Genomic DNA, 20,293 nt, shown 5'->3' on the forward strand with positions numbered 1-20,293 from the left:
GGCAGAGCATGAGCCTCACAAAGTCCTTGGTCAGGGTAAACATCACTTAGCAACAACTGAAAACATCGACTTCACCAACACTGTTCTCAGGCTGGAAGTCAAAACACAGCACTGCACCAGCTACCACAAAGGAAAAAAAACATGACTGCTACTGCTGAACCCAGGACACCCATCTTCCCGCACTACCCACCAAGTATATCCGGGTCTCTGAGCAAAATTGTGATAAGCATTCATTGTTTTGGATTAATATTCAGTTGTCACAATATTGATTTATTGGCTCTCAAATTTGTTTCACTTGATCTCACAGTTTCAGCATGTCGTACCTTACAGCTGGTATTTGCTGTGTTAGTGTTTATCGGCTGGGGACCTTGGGCTAAGGTTCTTGTTTTAATGTACTCTCTGGTAATGACTTCTAATACAATAGACACATTGATCATGAAACTGATCTGGCTTGCGTTCCGAGTGTGGACACCACCTCTATACTTTGGGAGAACTGTCGTGGTTTAAACCCAGTAAGGTAACTTGTTCACTCACTCCCAGTGAGTGGTGCCGAGCTGACAACAATCAAGGTCCGTGTCCGTCTCCCCCCCCCCCCCTGCACCGGGGCTCTCCCCTTCCCCGCTCCCGGAGGAACGGGGAGGAGGATCGAGAGAGTGCAACTCCTACGGGTTGAGACAAGAACAGTCCAGCAACAAATCACCACCGCTACTATCAGCTAAAACAATGATAAGGGAAAATAACAAGGGAAGAGAATACGATACCACCGGCCAAGAAAACGAGTTCCACCCGGAAGTTCCTGTCCTTCCGGGTAACTCCCAGTTACCCCCCACCCCGGGCATGACGTGCTGTGGTATGGAATACCTCCCCGGCTAGCCCGGGTCAGGCGCCCCGTCTCTGCTTCCTCACAGCTTCCCCTCCTCCCTGGCAGAGCATGAGCCTCACAGAGTCCTTGGTCAGGGTAAACATCACTTAGCAACAACCGAGAACATCGGCTTCACCAACGCTGCTCTCAAACTAGAAGTCAAAACACAGCACTGCACCAGTTAACACAAAGGAAAAAACATGACTGCTACTGCTGAACCCAGGACATTATCCACCCCTTATTCCATACCATTCACGTCGTGCTCAGATCCCACATTTTCAATACACCATCGCTCTCCCACATATATACATCCATATACATACAGACCAAGAGGAAAAAAAATCATTTTCTTAGTGCATGGACCAATCCCTATAATGCTGCCGAGTCCATTCGGTCCATGATGTTCCAAGTTCATTCTGTGTTGGGATGATGGCTGGAGGGAAGTCAGGGCCAGTCGCTGGTGACCTGGAGACATCTAGTTGATGGGCTATAAAAGCATTACACAGCAGGCAACAGTATACAATTGAGTTCACTGGCTGTTTTCCCCTAAAATCAAATCCCCTTGAGGTATACATCGGACTTCCCCATCTTCCCGCATTACCCACCAAGTATATCCAGGTCCCTGAGCAAAAGCAATCCCATGAGTGGGTTTGCCTTTACCTGAAGCAGGAATAACCCAGACTGTCTTCCCCAGCAAATTCTTCATATGCACCACAGGAACTTTGTCCCCCTCTACAATATGTAAAAGTTCTGACTGGGCTGGGCCAGCCCTGTTGGCAGATCCTCTGGTGTTGACCAACCAGGTGGCCTTTGGTAAATGTGTATCCCAATGCTTGAAAGTTCCCCCACCCATCGCTCTCAGTGTAGTTTTTAACAGCCCATTGTACCGTTCGATTTTCCCAGAGGCTGGTGCATGGTAGGGGATGTGATATACCCACTCAATGCCATGCTCTTTGGCCCAAATATCTATAAGGTTATTCCGGAAATGAGTCCCATTGTCTGATTCAATTCTCTCTGGGGTGCCGTGTCGCCACAAAATCTGTTTCTCAAGGCCCAGGATAGTGTTCCGGGCAGTGGCATGGGGCACAGCGTATGTTTCCAGCCACCCGGTGGTTGCTTCCACCATGGTAAGCACATGGCGCTTGCCTTGGCGGGTTGGTGGCAGTGTGATATAGTCAATCTGCCAGGCCTCCCCATATTTATACTTCAACCATCGTCCTCCATACCAAAGAGGCTTTAACCGCTTGGCTTGTTTAATTGCAGCACATGTTTCACACTCATGAATAACCTGGGCAATAGTGTCCATTGTTAAGTCCACCCCTCGGTCACGGGCCCATCTGTATGTTGCATCTCTGCCCTGATGGCCTGAAGTGTCATGGGCCCACCGGGCCAGAAATAATTCACCTTTATGTTGCCAATCTAAGTCCATCTGAGCCACTTCAATCTTAGCCGCTTTATCCACTTGTTGGTTGTTCTGGTGTTCCTCAGTGGCCCGACTCTTGGGTACATGGGCATCTACATGACGTACCTTCACCACCAGGTTCTGCACCCGGGCAGCAATATCTTTCCACAGTGCAGCAGCCCAGATGGGTTTACCTCTGCGTTGCCAGTTGTTCTGCTTCCATTGCTTCAACCACCCCCACAGGGCATTTGCCACCATCCATGAGTCAGTATAGAGATAAAGTACTGGCCACTTTTCTCGTTCAGCAATGTCCAGGGCCAGCTGGATGGCTTTCACCTCGGCAAATTGACTCGATTCACCCTCTCCTTCAGCAGTTTCTGCAACTTGTCGTCCAGGACTCCATACAGCTGCCTTCCATCTCCGATGCTTTCCCACAATACGGCAAGAGCCATCAGTAAACAAGGCATACTGCTTTTCACTTTCTGACAGTTTATTATATGGTGGGGCCTCTTCAGCACGCACCACCTCCTCCTCTGGTGACATTCCGAAATCTTTGCCCTCTGGCCAGTCCATGATGACTTCTAGAATGCCTGGACGACTGGGATTTCCTATTCGAGTTCGTTGTGTAATTAGTGCAGCCCATTTACTCCATGTAGCATCAGTTGCATGATGTGTAGAGGAGACCCTGCCTTTGAACATCCAGCCCAGCACGGGCAGCCGGGGTGCGAGGAGGAGCTGTGCTTCAGTGCCAATCACTTCCGAAGCAGCTCGAACCCCTTCATACGCTGCCAGTATCTCTTTCTCAGTTGGGGTATAGCTGGCCTCAGATCCTTTGTATCCCCGACTCCAAAAGCCGAGGGGTCGACCTCGAGTCTCCCCTGGAGCTTTCTGCCAGAGGCTCCAGGTAGGACCGTTCTCCCCAGCTGCAGTGTACAGCACATTTTTTACATCTGGCCCGGTCCGGACTGGTCCAAGGGCTACTGCATGAACTATCTCGCGTTTAATTTGCTCAAAGGCTTGTTGCTGCTCAGGGTCCCATTTAAAATCATTCTTCTTCCGGGTCACATGATAGAGAGGGCTTACAATCGAACTGTAATTTGGGATGTGCATTCTCCAGAACCCCACTGCACCCAAGAAAGCTTGCGTTTCTTTCTTATTAGTTGGTGGAGACATTGCTGTTATCTTGTTGATCACATCTGTGGGGATCTGTCTGAGTCCATCTTGCCATTTTATTCCCAAAAACTGAATCTCCTGTGCAGGTCCCTTGACCTTACTCCGTTTTATGGCAAAACCGGCTTTCAGCAGGATTTGGATTATTTTCCTCCCTTTCTCAAAGACTTCTTCCGCTGTATCGCCCCACACAATAATGTCATCAATGTATTGCAGGTGTTCTGGAGCTTGCCCCTGTTCCAGTGCAGTCTGGATCAGTCCATGGCAAATGGTAGGGCTGTGTTTCCACCCCTGGGGCAGTCGGTTCCAAGTGAACTGGACACCCCTCCAAGTAAAAGCAAACTGTGGCCTGCACTCTGCTGCCAAAGGAATGGAGAAAAATGCATTGGCAATATCAATCGTGGCATACCACTTGGCTGCCTTTGACTCTAGTTCATACTGAAGTTCTAGCATGTCCGGTACGGCAGCACTCAATGGTGGTGTGACTTCATTCAGGCCACGATAGTCTACTGTTAGTCTCCATTCTCCATTAGACTTTCGCACTGGCCATATGGGGCTATTGAAGGGTGAGCGGGTCCTGCTGATCACCCCCTGACTCTCCAGTCTACGGATCAGCTGATGGATGGGAATCAGGGAGTCTCGGTTGGTACGATATTGCCGCCGGTGCACTGTTGTGGTCGCAATTGGCACTTGTTGTTCTTCAACTTTCAGCAACCCCACAGCAGAGGGATCTTCTGAGAGACCAGGCAAGGTGGACAGCTGCTCAATTTCCTCAGTCTCCAAAGCAGCAATACCAAAAGCCCACCGGTACCCTCTTGGGTCTTTGAAGTACCCTCTCTTGAGGTAGTCTATGCCGAGGATGCATGGAGCCTCTGGACCAGTCACAATAGGGTGCTTTTGCCACTCCCTCCCAGTCAGGCTGATTTCAGCCTCCAGCACAGTCAACTCTTGGGATCCTCCTGTTACTCCAGAAATATAGATGGGTTCCACCCCTTGACAGCTTGATGGCATCAGGGTACACTGTGCACCGGTATCTACTAGAGCCTTATACTTCTGTGGGACTGATGTGCCAGGCCATCTGATCCACACAGTCCAGTAAATCCGATTGTCCCCTACCTCCACCTGGCTGGAGGCAGGGCCCCTCTAATGGTCGTCACAGCATTGGACACTTAAGTCGTGGTGAAAGGGATTATTCTTCGTTATCACAGGAGCTGGAGTAAAATCAGCTCTTCCACTCCATCTGGGAAACTGCTCACCAGAGACTGAAGCCGTAGCTCTCATGGGACGATCAGTCTTGGCCCTTGCTCCCCTCTTCAGTTCACTCACCCGTTCCTCCAAAGCTGAAGTAGGTTTTCCATCACACTTTGTCATGTCTTCTCCGTGATCCAGCAGGTAAAACCATAGGGTACCCCGTGGCGTATACCTTCTGTATCTCCTCTCTTGAATAATAGGACGTCTTTTGTTAATAGCTGAGACGTGTGTTGGTACACGTGAGGAGCTGGATAAATCAGATACATCGTCCCTCAATTTGTCGAGGTCCTGGGACAGTTTTTTCACAGCTGAGATGATGGAAGGAGTGAGATTGTCTTCGAACTCTCGGAGTTTATGAACCATTTCATCCACTGTTAGTGGTACTATGTCATTCCAGGTCACTGTTGCCAATGAATGGGCATATGATGACGGTGCATTCCGTGTAAGTTTTCGCCACATGGGTCGTGTACATTCAACTTCATCTGGATCTATAGGTGTATCCCCGTTATTCGGCTTGATGTGATAGAGCATCTCTACGATGGCCGATTCCCTCAGAGACTGGATGCCTTTGTCTATAGTAGTCCACTTGGCCGAACGACTCGTAACATCGTCCTTGTACGGAAACCTTTCTTTCACAGCTGCCAAGAGCCTCCTCCAAAGGCTGAGGGACTTTTTCTCTCTTGCAATTGCTTTGTCAATTCCCCCTTCTCTAGCAAGTGATCCCAGCTGCTTGGCTTCTGTACCTTCTAGTTCGTGACCATCGGCCCCATTGTCCCAGCATCGGAGTAACCAGGTGATGATGTGCTCCCCTGGTTGACGGGTAAAATCTTTTCGCATATTCCGCAGCTCGGTTGAGGTTCGAGGTCGAGAAGTTACCTCTTCTTCTTCTTCTTCGTCATGTGATGATGACTCCTGATCAGATTCTGGACCGGGTGGTGAATTCATTGGTTCTTCATCTCGCTTCACCCTTTTTGCCTCCTTTTTGCTTGTTCTCTTGCGTACAGGGGCAACTGATATTGGTACGAATTGGTCCTCTGGTTTGGCTGCAGTGATTATCACTGTGGTTTGAGTAGCGACTGTACTTGTTGCTGGGGGTGGTGTAGCTACCGTGCTTGGAGCTGGGGTAACCGCGCTGTCTGTTGCAGTTGAAGTTTGAGCAGCTGCTGTACTTGCCACTGGGGTAGCTGCGCAGTTCATTGCAGCCAAAGTTTGAGTAGCGACTGTCGCTTTGCCCTCAAATCCGCCGATATTCTTTTCCTTTTGAAGGTGCTGGATAGTGTTGAACAAGGCCCTGTAAGCATAGGCCAAGCCCCAGCACGTTGCCGTGATTTGTCCATCTCTGGTATGGCCAGAATGACCACACAGCTCATTTAAGTGTTTTACTAATTCTTCTGGATTTTGCAGTTGTTCGGTAGTGAAATTCCAAAATACTGGAGGGGCCCACTGACCTAGATACTTGCCCATACTATCCCACACACCCTGCCACTCATGGCTGTCCAGCCTCTGGGAAAATCTTTCGGTCCTCCTACATCGTCTTTTGACCCCAGACAAGACCCAAACCTGAATCTGCTTAACTCTTGAAATCAGTAGTGGGCAAAACACACTCTGTATGCGTGTTAGCATGGTGATTCCCATCACCATCAGTAAACAAGTCTCAACAGCATTAAAAGGCCATTTAAAAAATTCAAAACTCTCAAATGTAAATGGTCTGGGGGGACGACTAGGAGGGTAAAAGGATGTCTCCTTCACAGGTTGAGCACCTGAGAAGGAGAAAAAAGATGTGTAATTGCTAAGCACCTCCATCATATACCTCCCAAAGTATAAAGGTGGTGACCACACTGGGAACATAAACCAGATCAGTTTCATGATCAATGATTCTATTGTATTACAAGTCATTACCATAAAGTACAATGGGATAAAAACCTTAGCCCAAGCCCCACACTTAAAAAACACTAATACAGCCAATACCGGATGGACGTAAGATATGGTATACTGAAACTGTGAGATCAAGAGGAAAAACCCTGAAAGCCAATAAATCAGCATTGTGACGAGTGACTATCAATCCAGTCAGATCTGTTCTTATCTCAACCCCTCGTGCCCCACGTTGGGCGCCAAAAAGAACTGTCGTGGTTTAAACCCAGTCAGGTAACTTGTTCACTCACTCCCAGTGAGTGGTGCCGAGCTGACAACAATCAAGGTCCGTGTCCGTCTCCCCCCCCCCCCCCTGCACCGGGGCTCTCCCCTTCCCCGCTCCCGGAGGAACGGGGAGGAGGATCGAGAGAGTGCAACTCCTACGGGTTGAGACAAGAACAGTCCAGCAACAAATCACCACCGCTACTATCAGCTAAAACAATGATAAGGGAAAATAACAAGGGAAGAGAATACGATACCACCGGCCAAGAAAACGAGTTCCACCCGGAAGTTCCTGTCCTTCCGGGTAACTCCCAGTTACCCCCCACCCCGGGCATGACGTGCTGTGGTATGGAATACCTCCCTGGCTAGCCCGGGTCAGGCGCCCCGTCTCTGCTTCCTCACAGCTTCCCCTCCTCCCTGGCAGAGCATGAGCCTCACAGAGTCCTTGGTCAGGGTAAACATCACTTAGCAACAACCGAGAACATCGGCTTCACCAACGCTGCTCTCAAACTAGAAGTCAAAACACAGCACTGCACCAGTTAACACAAAGGAAAAAACATGACTGCTACTGCTGAACCCAGGACAGAGATATATAATAGAAGTGTACAGCAATTACACATCTTTTTTCCTCTCCTCGGGTTGTCAGCCTATGAGGGAGACATTCTCACACACCCTAGTGACATGTACAGCAGCTACTCAAACTCTGACTACAGCAGATACTCCAACTGCAAGCACAGCAGCTATACCAACCCGAGGAACAAGTACAGCAGCCATTCAAAATCCAATCGCAGCAGACAGCGCAGCTACTCCAGCTCCAAGCACAGCAGCTACACCAGACACAGTGAGAAGTACAGAAGCATCATTTGAGAGTTCTGAAGGATTTGAATGGCCTTTGGGTGCCCTTGAGACCTGCCTGCTGATTGTGATGGGGATCACCATGTTGGCACACATACAGAGTGGGTTTTCCCCACAACCATTTTGTCTGATCTTGAAAGTCAAGCAGAGTCAGGTTTGGGTCTTGTCTAGGGTTAGACGACGATATGGGAGGACCAAGAGATTTTCCCCAAGGCTGGACAGTCATGAGTGGCAGGGTGTGTGGGACAGTATGGGCAAGTATCTAGTCCACTGGGCCCCTCCAGTGCTTTGGAAGCAGAGATGGAAGGCAACTGCATGGAGTCCCCTGCGACAAGCTGTGCAAACTGCTGAAGGGGAGGGTGAATTATTTTGAGCCTGGTGGGCCCATGGCACTTCAGACCATCAGGGCAGAGATGCAACATAGAGATGGACTCATGATGAAGGGGTGGACATAGCAATGGACACTATTGCTCAGGTTATTCACGAGTGTAAAACGTGCTGCAATTAAGCAAGCTGAGCGGTTAAAGCCTCTTTGGTATGGAGGACGATGGCTGAAGTGCAAATATGGGGAGGCCTGGCAGACTGACTACATAACACTCTCTCCTGCTCTGAAAGACTCTTACAAGAGATGGAGCCGGACATCATGGACCGGATGGACTCAGCAGCATTATAGAAAATGGTCCATGCACTAAGGAATTCTCTCTCTCTCTCTCTCTGTGGATGTATATATACGTGTCATAGTTAAAGCCCAGGCTGTAAATCAGAACCACGCAGCTCCCCCACTCTCTCCACCCCTTCCGCCCCCCCCCCCCCCCTTCCCCCGCTTCCGGAGGGACGGGGAGGAGAATTGAAAGAACGTAACTCCCACGGGCTGAGATAAGAACCGCCCAGTAACTAAGGTATAACACAAATCACTACTGCGACCCCCAATAATAATAATGATAAAGGAAATAACAAGGGAAGAGAATACATGATGTGCTGCAGTATGGAATACCTATTTGGCTAGTTTGGGTCAGGTGTCCTGTCTCTGCTTCCTCCCGGCTTCCCCTCCTCCCTGGCAGAGCATGAGCCACACAAAGTCCTTGATCAGACAAAACATTTGAGGAGTAACTAAAAACACTGATCTTATCAGCACTGTTCCCAGGCTGAAAGTCAAAAAACGTAGCACTGCACCAGCTGCTAAGAAGGAGAAAAAATGACTGCTACTGCTGAACCCAGGACATTATCCATCCCTTATTCCATACCATTCATGTCATGCTCACATCCCACATTTTCGGTATACCATCGCTCTTACATATATACATCCACATGCACATACAGAGAGAAAGAGATCATTCCTTAGTGCATGGACCAATCCCTATAAAGCTGTCGAGTCCATTTGGTCCATGATGTTGGGTTCCATCTCTTGTAACAGTCTTTTGGGGCAGGAGAGGCTGTGTGCAGTGTTGGATCGTTGCCTGCTGATGCTGATCGTTCCTTTGCCGCAGAACTCGTCTGGTCCTATCAAAGTTCATTCTCTGTTGGGATGATGGTCAGAGGGAAGTCAGGGCCAGTCGCTGGTGACCTGAAGACATCTACTTGATGGGCTATAAAAGTATTACATAGAAGGCAACTGCATACAATTAAGTTCATTGGCTGTTTTCCCCTAAAATCAAATCCTTGAGGTATACATCGGATTTCCCCATCTTCCCGCATTACCCACCAAGTATATCCTGAGCAAAAGCAATCCCACGAGTGGGTTTGCCTTTACCTGAAGCAGGAATAACCCAGACTGTCTGCCCCAGCAAATTCTTCATGTGCACCACAGGAACTTTGTCCCCCTCTACAATATGTAAAAGTTCTGACTGGGCTGGACCAGCCCTGTTGGCAGATCCTCTGGTGTTGACCAACCAGGTGGCCTTTGGTAAGTGTGTATCCCAATGCTTGAAAGTTCCCCCACCCATTGCTCTCAGTGTAGCTTTTAACCGCCCATTGTACCATTCGATATTCCCAGAGGCTGGTGCATGATATAGGAGATGTGATATACCCACTCAATGCCATGCCTTTGGCTCCAGAATAAGGTTATTCCGGAAATGAGTCCCATTGTCTGACTCACTTCTCTCTGGGGTGCTGTGTCCCCACAAAATCTGTTTCTCGAGGCCCAGGGTAGTGTTCTGGGCAGTGGCATGGGGCACAGCATATGTTTCCAGCCACCCGGTGGTTGCTTCCACCATGGTAAGCACATGGCACTTGCCTTGGCGGGTTGGTGGGAATGTGATATAGTCAGTCTACCAGGCTTCCCCGTATTTGTACTTCAACCATACCAAAGAGGCTTTAACCGCTCAGCTTCCTTAACTGCAGCACGTTTCACACTCATGAATAACCTGGGCTATATTGTCCATTGTTAAGTCCACCCCTCAATCATGAGCCCATATGTATGTTGCATCTCTGCCCTGATGGCCTGAAGTGTCATGGGCCCACCGGGCCAAAAATAATTCACCCATATGCTGCCTATCTAAGTCCACCTGAGCCATTTCAGTTTTAGCAGATTTATCCACTTGTTGGTTGTTCTGGTGTTCCTCAGTTTCCAGACTCTTGGGCACATGAGCATCTGCATGGCATATCTTCTCCATCAGGTTCTGCACCCTGGCAGCAATATCTTTCCACAGTGCAGCAGCCCAGATGGGTTTACCTGCATTCCCAATTGCTCTGCTTCCATTGCTGCAATCACCCCCACAGGGCATTTTCTACCATCCATGAGTCAGTATAGATATATAGAAGTACTGGCCGCTTTTCTTGTTCAGCAGTGTCCAAGGCCAGCTGGATGTCTTTCACCTCGGCAAACTGACTCGATTCACCCTCTCCGTCAGCAGTTTCTGCAACTTGTCGTCCAGGACTCCATACAGCTGCCTTCCATCTCTGATGCTTTCCCACAATACGTCAAGACCCATCAGTAAACAAGGCATACTGCTTTTCACTTTCTGACAGTTTATGATATGGTGGGGTCTCTTCAGCATGCATCACCTCCTCCTTTGATGACCTTCAAAAATCTTTGCCCTCTGGCCAGTCCATGATGATGAGTTCCAGAATGCCTGGACGATTGGAATTTCCTATTCAAGCTCATTGGGTAATTAGTGCAGCCCACTTACTCCATGTAGCATCAGTTGCATTATGTATAGAGTAGACCCTGCCTTTGAATATTCAGCCCAGCACGGGCAACCAGGGTGACAAGAGAGCTGTGCTTCAGTGCCAATCACTTCCGAAGCAGCTCAAACCCCTTCATAGCGTGTCAGCATCTCTTTTTCAGTTGGGGTATAGCTGGCCTTAGATCCTTTGTATCCCCGACTCCAAAAGCCAAGGGGTCGACCTCGAGTCTCCCCTGGAGCTTTCTGCCAGAGGCTCCAGGAAGGACCATTCTCCCCAGCTGTGGTGTAGAGTACATTTTTTTACATCTGGCCGGTTCAGACTGGTCCAAGGGCTACTACATGAGCTATCTCTCATTTAATTTGCTCAAAGGCTTGTTGTTGCTCAGGGCCCCATTTGAAACCATTCTTCTTCCGGGTCACATGAGAGAGAGGGCTTACAATCAGACTGAAATTTGGGATGTGCATTCTCCAGAACCCCACAGCACCCAAGAAAGCTTGCGTTTCTTTCTTATTAGTTGGTGGAGACATTGCTGTTATCTTGTTGATCACATCTGTGAGGATCTCTCTGCGTCCATCTTACCATTTTATTTCCAAAAATAGAATCTGGTGTGCAGGTCCCTTGACCTTACTCCGTTTTATGGCAAAATCAGCTTTCATCAGGATTTGGATTATTTTGCTCACTTTCTCAAAGTCTACTTCCACTGTATCGCCCCACACAATCATGTCATCGATGTCTTGCAGGTGTTCTGGAGCTTGCCCCTGTTCCAGTGCAGTCCGGATCAGTCCATGGCAGATGGTACGGCTGTGTTTCCACCCATGGGGCAGTCGGTTCCAAGTGAACCGGACACCCTTCCAAATAAAAGCAAATTGTGGCCTGCACTGTGCTGCCGAAGGAATTGAGAAAAATGTGTTGTCAATATCAATTGTGGCCTCCCACTTGGCTGCCTTGGACTCCAGGTCATACTGAAGTTCTGGCATGTCCGGTACGGCAGCACTCAATGGTGGTGTGACTTCATTCAGGCCACAATAGTCTACTGCTAGTCTCCACTCTCCATTAGACTTTTGCACTGGCCATATGGGGCTATTAAAGGGAGAGTGGGTTCTACTAATCACTCCTTGGCTCTCCGGTCTTCGGATCAGTTTATAGATGGGAAACAGGGAGTCTCAGTTGGTGCGGTCTCGCCGCTGGTGCACTGTTTTGGTTTCTATTGGCTGTTGCTGTTCTTTGACCTTCAGCATCCCCACAACAGAAGGATCCTCTGAGAGACCAGGCAAGGTGGACAGCTGCTCAATTTCCTCAGTCTCCAAAGCAGCAATGCCAAAAGCCCACTGGTACCCTTTTGGGTCTTTGAAGTACCCTCTCCTGGTACAGTCTATGCCAAGGATTCATGGAGCCTCTGGACCAGTCACAATGGGGTGCTTTTGCCACTCCTTCCCAGTCAGGCTGATTTCAGCCTCCAGTACAGTCAACTCTTGGGATCCTCCTGTCACTCCAGAAATGTAGATGGGTTCCACCCTTTGGCAGTTTGATGGAAGCAGGATATATTGTGCACCAGTATCTGCTAGAGCCTCATACTTTTGTGGGATTGATGTGCCAGGGCGTCTGATCCACACAGTCCAGTAAACCCGACTGTCCTTCTCCTCCACCTGGCTGGAGGCAGGGCCCCTCTAATTGTCATCACAACATTGAACACTTAGGTCCTTTAGAAAGGGAATAGAATTCCTTATAACAGGAGTTGAAGTAAAATCAGCTCTTCTACACCATCTGGGAGCCTGCTTACTGGAGACTGAAGCCGCAGCTTTCATGGGATGATCAGCCTTGACCTTTGTTCTCCTCTTCAGTTCACGTACCCATTCCTCCAAAGCTGAGGTAGGTTTTCCATCCCACTTCATCATGTCTTCTCCGTGATCCCACAGGCAACAGCATAGGGTGGCTCGTGGCGTATACCTCCTGTATCTTGCCTCTCGAGCAGTAGAATGCCTTTTGTTAATAGCTGAGACTTGTTGGTACATGGGAGGAGCTGGATAGATCAGATAGATCGTCCTTCAGTTGTTTAAGATGCTTGGACAGTTTTTCCACAGCTGAGATGATGGAAGGGGTGAGATTGTCTTTGAACTCTCGGACTTTATGAATCATTTCATCCACTGTTAGTGGTACTATGTCATTCCAGGTTACTGTTGCCAATGAATGGGCATATGATGACGGTGCATTCCGTGTAAATTCCCACCACATGGGTCGTGTACATTTGACTTCATCTGGATCTATGGGTACATCCCGTTATTTGGCTTAACGTGTTAGATCATCTGTACAATGGCTGATTCCCTCAGAGACTGGATGCCTTTCTGTAGAGTAGTCCACTTGGCAGAACAACTCATAACATCGGCCTTGTATGGAAACCTTTCTTTCACAGCTGCCAAGAGCAGCTTCCAAAGGCTGAGGGACTTTTTCTCTTTTGCAATTGCTTTGTCAATTCCCCCTTCCCTAGCAAGTGATCCCAGCTGCTCTGCTTCCCTACATTCTAGTTCATAACCATCGGCCTGATTGTCCCAGCATCAGAGCAATCAGGTGATGATATGCTCCCCTGGTTGACGGGTAAAATCTTATTGCATATTCCGTAGCTCGGTTGAGGTCCGGGGTCTAGACGTCACCTCTTCCTCTGATTCACATACTAATAACTCCTGGTCAGATGCTGTCCCGGGTGGTGAGTACATAGTTTCTTCATCTTGCTTCATCTTTCTTGCCTCCTTTTGATTTTACCCTTCGCAAATATGATTAGACATAATCCAGTCAGATCTGTTGTTATCTCAACCCTTCGTACCCCACCTTGGGTGCCAAAAGTACTGTTGTGGTTTAAGCCGAGTCAGCCATGCAGCTCGCTCGCTCTCTCCCCCCCTTCCTCCCCCCACTCCCGGAGGGATGGGGAGGAGTATTGAAAGAATGTAACTCCCACGGGTTGAGATAAGAGCCGCCCAGTAACTAAGGTATAACACAAAACCACTACGGCTACCACCAATAATAAAAATGATAAAGGAAATAACGGGAAGAGAATACAGCGCCTCACCACCCGCCGACCGGGTGAATCTCCTGTGCAGGTCCCTTGACCTTTGCCACTCCTTCCCAGTCAGGCTGATTTCAGTCTCCAGTAGAGTCAGCTCTTGGGATCCTCCTGTCACCACTCCAGAAATTCAAATGGGTTTCGCCCCTTGACAGCTTGATGGCATCAGGGTACACTGTGCACCAGAATCTAGTAGAGCCTTATACTCCTGTGGGACTCATGTGCCAGGCCACCTGATCCAAACAGACCAGTAAAACCCATTGTCCCTCTCCTCCACCTGGCTGGATGCAGGGCCCCACTACAGGTGATCATACGATTGTCCACTTACCCCTTGTAGAAAGGGAATAGAATTCCTTATAACATGAGTTGGAGTAAAATCAGCTTTTCCACTCCATCTTGGAAGCTGCTCACCAAAGAGTGGAGGAGCTGATGCGCAGATAGACTCCACAACTCATTAAAGTTGTAAAGTAGGTATGTTTTATTCAGCGCTGAGGTGCAAGGGGGATAGCTCCTCCAAAGGCATGCGCACCACAGCGTCGTTTCCCTTTACATTTATTCTCTAAAGTTATACATATGCATGAGGTTGAACAACATGCCTATACATATTCATGTCCTATTCCAGCTTCACGTTATAATGAGCTAACAAGTCTGTGCAGTGCCTCCTAGTGGTCGTGGGCTAGGGTCTCAAGGTGAAGTAAACGAGTCTTCCTCGAGCGTGAAATTTTCATCTCTAGTCATTACGCATGCTCCCTGGAAGTTTGGTCATTGTCCAAACCGCAGAGCCAATTTCAGCCGGCCTAGGTGTCCAAAGGACGGGAATCAAGTCACAGTCCCTACCTCTTAACAATAGCTATGTCCTTATATCTTGTTCAAGCATACACGGTGAGTACGATAAGCATGAGCAAGTAGTAACATTGTTAAGCAAGCGGCTTGACCTACCCCCTTGTGTATTGCAAGTACGATAAGCATGAGGAAGCAGTAACACTGTTAAGCAAGCGGCCTACCCCCTGCCCCGTACATCAGTTAACCCTGCATCAGAGCAACTTTCTTGGGAGGATCATCCATATAAAGATAACAGGAAGGGATTAAATATAACGGAAAGGGATTCTGTGGGTATATTGTGAAAAAATGACAGACTAGGGACAACATAGGCCCCCTCCAGAAGCGATTGGGAGAACTGGCTACCATGGATTTGGAGAAGGTTGAGGTTTTTAATGAATACTTTGCCTCAGTCTTCACTGGCAAATACTCTGACCACACCACCCAAGTCTTGGAAGGCAGATGCAGGGATTGTGAGAATGAAGACCTTAGGCCCACTGTAGGAGAGGATCGGGTTGAGACCATCTTAAGAAGCTGAACGTGCACAAGTCCATGGGACCTGATGAAATCCATCTGTGGGTCCTGAAGTGTTGCATTTCATGACATGGACTCAAGCTGATACAGAGACTCAAGTCCTAGTTTATTACCACCAAGCCCTTTTTATCCCATTGTTCTGTACTTTCCCAACCTGCACATACATACAACGTTCAATCTCACTGGCCACTGTGAAACCCTCCAGGTAAATAGTCCAAACACAATGTTGCAGACCCTCTCACAACCCCCGCATCCTCTGGCCTCCAACTGAGATTCCTGCCACAACTACATTCTGGCCCATCCTCCCAAGGCTTGCTTCTTTACCTTTCCTGTCCTTGGACAGTCCAACTCATCGCTCCAGGGCTTGTCAAGCACCAAGGCCTCAGAGTTCATTCCCAAACTGTTCTGCATGCAAATCTTACCACCTTCACTCCCCACATCTCCCCCTTCTTTGTTTTCTATATCCACTATCAACACCTGCTTAAGGGCTCAAGTAATATGACACTGTATAAGCTAGTAAAAACTAACAAAACAAACATTCTTAGTACAATTTTTTTCACTTGTGTTCCAAGTGATATGCAGATAGACTCTACAACTCGATAAAGTTGAAAAGCAGGTATGCTTTTATTCAGTGCTGAGGCGCATGGGGATACCTCCCCCAAAGCATACGCACCCCAGTGTCGTTTCCCTCTTACATTTATTCTCTGAAGTTATACATATTCATAAGGTTACACAATATGCCAAAATATATTCATGTCCTATCCCCGCTTTGCATTATAATGAGGAGGTGTTCCAGTCCCTGAGCATTCTCGTGGCCTCCTCTGGACTTGTTCCAACAGATCCATTTCCTTTTTAAGTTGAGGACACCAGAACTGCACACAATACTCCAGGTGAGGCCTCATGAGAGTAGAGTAGAGGGTCAGGATCACCTCCTTCGACCTGCTGGTCACTCTTCTTTTGATGCAGCCCAGGATACAGTTGGCTTTTTGGGCTGCAAGCGCACACTGCTGGCTCATGTTCATTTTCTCATCGACCAACATCCCCAAGTCCTTCTCTGCAGGGCTGCTCTGAAACACTTCTTTGCCCAACCTGTAGCTCTGCCTGGGACTGCTCCGACCCAGGTGTAGGACCTTGCACTTGTTATGGTTAAACTTCATAAGGCTGGCATCAGACCACCTCAGAAGCATGTCAAGGTCCCTCTGGATGGCATGGCATTCCTTCCCTCCAGTGTATCAACCGAACCACACAGCTTGGTGTCATTGGCAAACTTGCTGAGGGTGCACTCAATCCCACTATCCATGTCACCAACAAAGATGCTGAACAAGACCGGTCCCAACATTGATCCCTGAGGAACACCACTCGTTACTGGTCTCCAGCCGGACATTGAGCCATTGACCACAACTCTTTGCGTGCGGCCATCCAGCCAGTTCTTTATCCACCAAGTGGACCACCTATAAAATTGATGTCTGTCAAATTTAAAGACAAGGATGTTGTGTGGGACAGCAGCAAACACTTTGCACAAGTCCAGGTAGATGACATCAACTGCCCTACCCCTGTTCATCAGTTCCATAGCCCCATCCTAGAAGACCACCAAACTGGTCAGGCAGGATTTCCCCTTAGTGAAGCCATGCTGGCTGTCACCAAGCACCTTGTTGTTTTTCATGTGCCTTAGCATGCCTTCCAGGAGAATTTGCTCCAAGATTTTGCTAGGCACAGAGGTGAGACCGAGTGGTCTGTAATTCTCTGGGCCTTCCATTCTCCCCTTCTTGAAAATAGGGGTTATATTACCCTTTTACTAGTCTTCGGGAACTTCACCTGACTGCCATGATTTTTCAAATATGATGGCCAGTGGCTTAGCAACTTCATTTGCCACCTCCTTCAGGACCCGCAGATGGATTTCATCAGGTTGCATACATTTGTATACGCTCAGGTTTTTAAGATGGTCTCGAACCAGATCCTTTCCTACAGTGGGCACAAGGTCTTCATTCTCACAGTCCCTGTATCTGCCTTCCAAGATTTGGGTGGTGTGGTCAGAGCAGTTGCCGGTGAAGACCTAGGCAAAGAAGTCATTCAGAACCTCAGCCTTCTCCAAATCCTGTATAGCCAGTTCCCCCGATAGCTTCCTGACGGGGGACTACGTTGTCCTTAGTATGTTTTTTATTTCCTACCTACCTATAGAACCCCTTCCTGTTATCCTTAACATCCCTAGCCAAGTTTAATTCTAACTGGGCCTTAGCTCTCCTAACCTGGTCCCTAGCTTCCTAGACAACATCCCTGTATTCTTCCCAGGCCACCTGCCCTTGCTTCCACCTTTTATAAGCTTCTTTCCCCCCCCCCCTCAGAGTTTTCTCAGCAGCTCCTTACCCATCTAAGGAGGTCTCCTGGCCCTCCTGCTGCACTTCCTTCTAGTTGTGATGCAACACTGCTGAGCTTGTAGCAGGTCATCCTTGAATATCAACCAAGAGTCTTGGGCCCCCCTGCCCTCTGGGGCTATATCCCATGGAACCTTACTAAGCAGGTTCCTGAAGAGGCCAAAGTCTGCTCTCTTGAAGTCCAGGTCAGTGAGCTTGCAGCACACTCTTCTCACTGTCCTGAGGATTTCGAATTCGACGTTCTCGTGATCACTGCATCCAAGGCTGCCCTGGAGCAACACATTTGCAACTAGCCCTTCCCTGTTGGTGAACACGAGGTCAAGCATGACACCTCTCCTTGTCAGCTCCTCCTTTACTTGCAGAAGGAAGTTGTCTTCCACACAATTGAGGAACCTCCTGGATTGCTTGTGCCGGGCTGTACTGTCACTTCAACAGATTTCAGGGTGGTTGAAGTCCCCCACAAGAACAAGGGCCTGTGAGCGTGAGGCTTTTCCTATCTGTCTGTAGAGTGCTTCATCTGCAGATTGCTCCTGATCAGGCGGTCTGTAACAGATCCCCACAGTAATGTCTCCCATAGCTATATTCCCTTTAACCCTCACCCACAGACTCTCTGTTAACTGCTCACCTGTCCCCAGACAGAGTTCCATACTCTCCAGCCTATCCCTAATATAAAGGGCAACTCCCCCTCCCTGCCTGCCAGGCCTGTCTTTTCTAAAGAGCCTGTAACCTTCCATTCCAACACTCCAGTCATAGGAGCCATCCCACCATGTTTCTGTGATGCCTATTATATCATACCCCTGTAGATGTGCCCACATCTCTAATTCCTCCTGTTTGTTCCCCATGCTATGGGCATTTGTATAGAGGCATCTGAGCCGAACTCCAAATGAAGATGGCTCATTGGCTGGAGCGGCTGGAATATCTCTACATTGCTCCAAGCGTTTATTGTACGTGCTGGCAACTGACTGGGTGTGCTGGGATGGAATGATGCCCCCCTCCCCCAACACATCTAGTTTAAAGCCTCCTTGACCATTCTGGCAAGCCTCCTACCAAAACTGCTCTTTCCCTTCTTTATCAGCTCGACCAGCCCCCACTAGACCTGGCCTACAACTTGGGTCCTGTGTTAAAGACACCCAAACCCCTGGCTATGACACCACCCATTTAACCATTTATTAACCTGGCTAATCATCCTAGCTTTTTTAGGGTCCTCCCCTGTATCCTAGAGAATTGACAGAAAGACTACCTGAGCTCCAGAGCCCCTAACCACCTCCCCCAGGGCTCTGTAGTCCTTCTTTATGTTCCCCAGGCTACTACTATCTATATCCCTAGCACCCACATGGATCACCAGAAGTGGGTAATAGTCCATGGGACTTACTAGACCAGGCAGCCTCTCTGCAACATCCCTGATCCATGCCCCAGTTAGGCAACACACCTCCCTTGAGACTGCGTCAAGCCGACAGACGAGTGCTTCTGTCCCTTTCAAAGTAGAGTCCCCTACTACTACGACCCACCGCTTTTTCCTCATAGCACCAGTAGAGGTCTTTACCAGTGCATCAGCCGGCTGTTCCTGGTGCGAGTGCGTTTCCTCATTAGCCCCCTACAGGACAGCAAAGCTGTTCTCGGTGGGGACAACAGATTCAGGAGGAAGCTCCTTGCTTTTAATTGTCCTCTTCCTCCTTTTTTTGCTGGCTTGTGGTTTTTTTTTGTTTTTTTTTTGCATTACTATTTCCCAGGTTAACAGCCTCCTTCTTTCCTCCCTGAGCTAGAGGAGAAGCTTGAAGCCCCTGCACAGTTTGGGCTGGGAGCAAGCATTCCTGCTTTTTCTCAGTTTCCCTGACATCTTGCAGCCTGTTAATAGCATCCCGCAGCTCAGCCACCTGCTGCAGAAGGACCTCCACCATGGAGCACCGAGTGCAGCCCTGCCCATTGTACACCTTTCCCTCACAAGACCAGTGCAGGCACTCTCTACACTCTGAGCTCTGCACTGCAGCCTCTCCTCTCATCTGCTTTGTCTGGGTGCCTACGCTGGCCATCGCTGGGGTAGCCAGAGCATAACTCCCGGACTGGGCCCTGGTCATATGATGAGTGCTCACCATCCCACCTACCCGTGCAAAATGCCTCACCACGTTCTTAATCGCTCACACTCCCTCGAGCAGGTTTTTAACCAGTCAGGGCTGGTGCCCCTTTTACTGGCTCCACCCCCTGTGAGTCAGCTGCTTGCGTCAGCTGAGCTGCCGGCTCCTGGGCAAGTCCTGTCAAGGATTTGAGGCTCCTTCGGTGGTTCCTGCCGCTCTGAGTTGAGGCTCCTGGATGCTGATCTCCCCCCAACTCCGGTGTCGAAGGCGTTCTCTCTCAAGCTACTCACCGCAGTAATTGACCCAATTACTCATGTGAGAATAGTTTTTGTTAGTAGTGTTCGTAGGCCAATCATAGTTTGATTACTGTATGTCTATCCTGTTACCAAATATGGTTTTCCTCAAATATTAATTAGATAGGATTTTACGCGTGTGGACAATGCTGTGGAAATTCATCACTCTCGCGATGTTTGTCATTGTAGGTTATACATGAAGTAAGTGCTTTGTCACTTCTTTAAGGCCCACTCTAAGCAAGTGTCATTTTCTTTGCATTTTAATATAGATTTTTTGTTTATTGAATGAAAGTGTTAGAGTTTTTCTTTAAATTAATTATTTACTAGCTTTTCCAATAACAGCACATCA

This window comes from Pezoporus flaviventris, unplaced genomic scaffold, assembly GCF_033815535.1.
Source record: "Pezoporus flaviventris isolate CSIRO_AGI_PZ_B2104156 unplaced genomic scaffold, CSIRO_AGI_Pfla_v1 ptg000121l, whole genome shotgun sequence".
Taxonomy (NCBI): domain Eukaryota; kingdom Metazoa; phylum Chordata; class Aves; order Psittaciformes; family Psittacidae; genus Pezoporus; species Pezoporus flaviventris.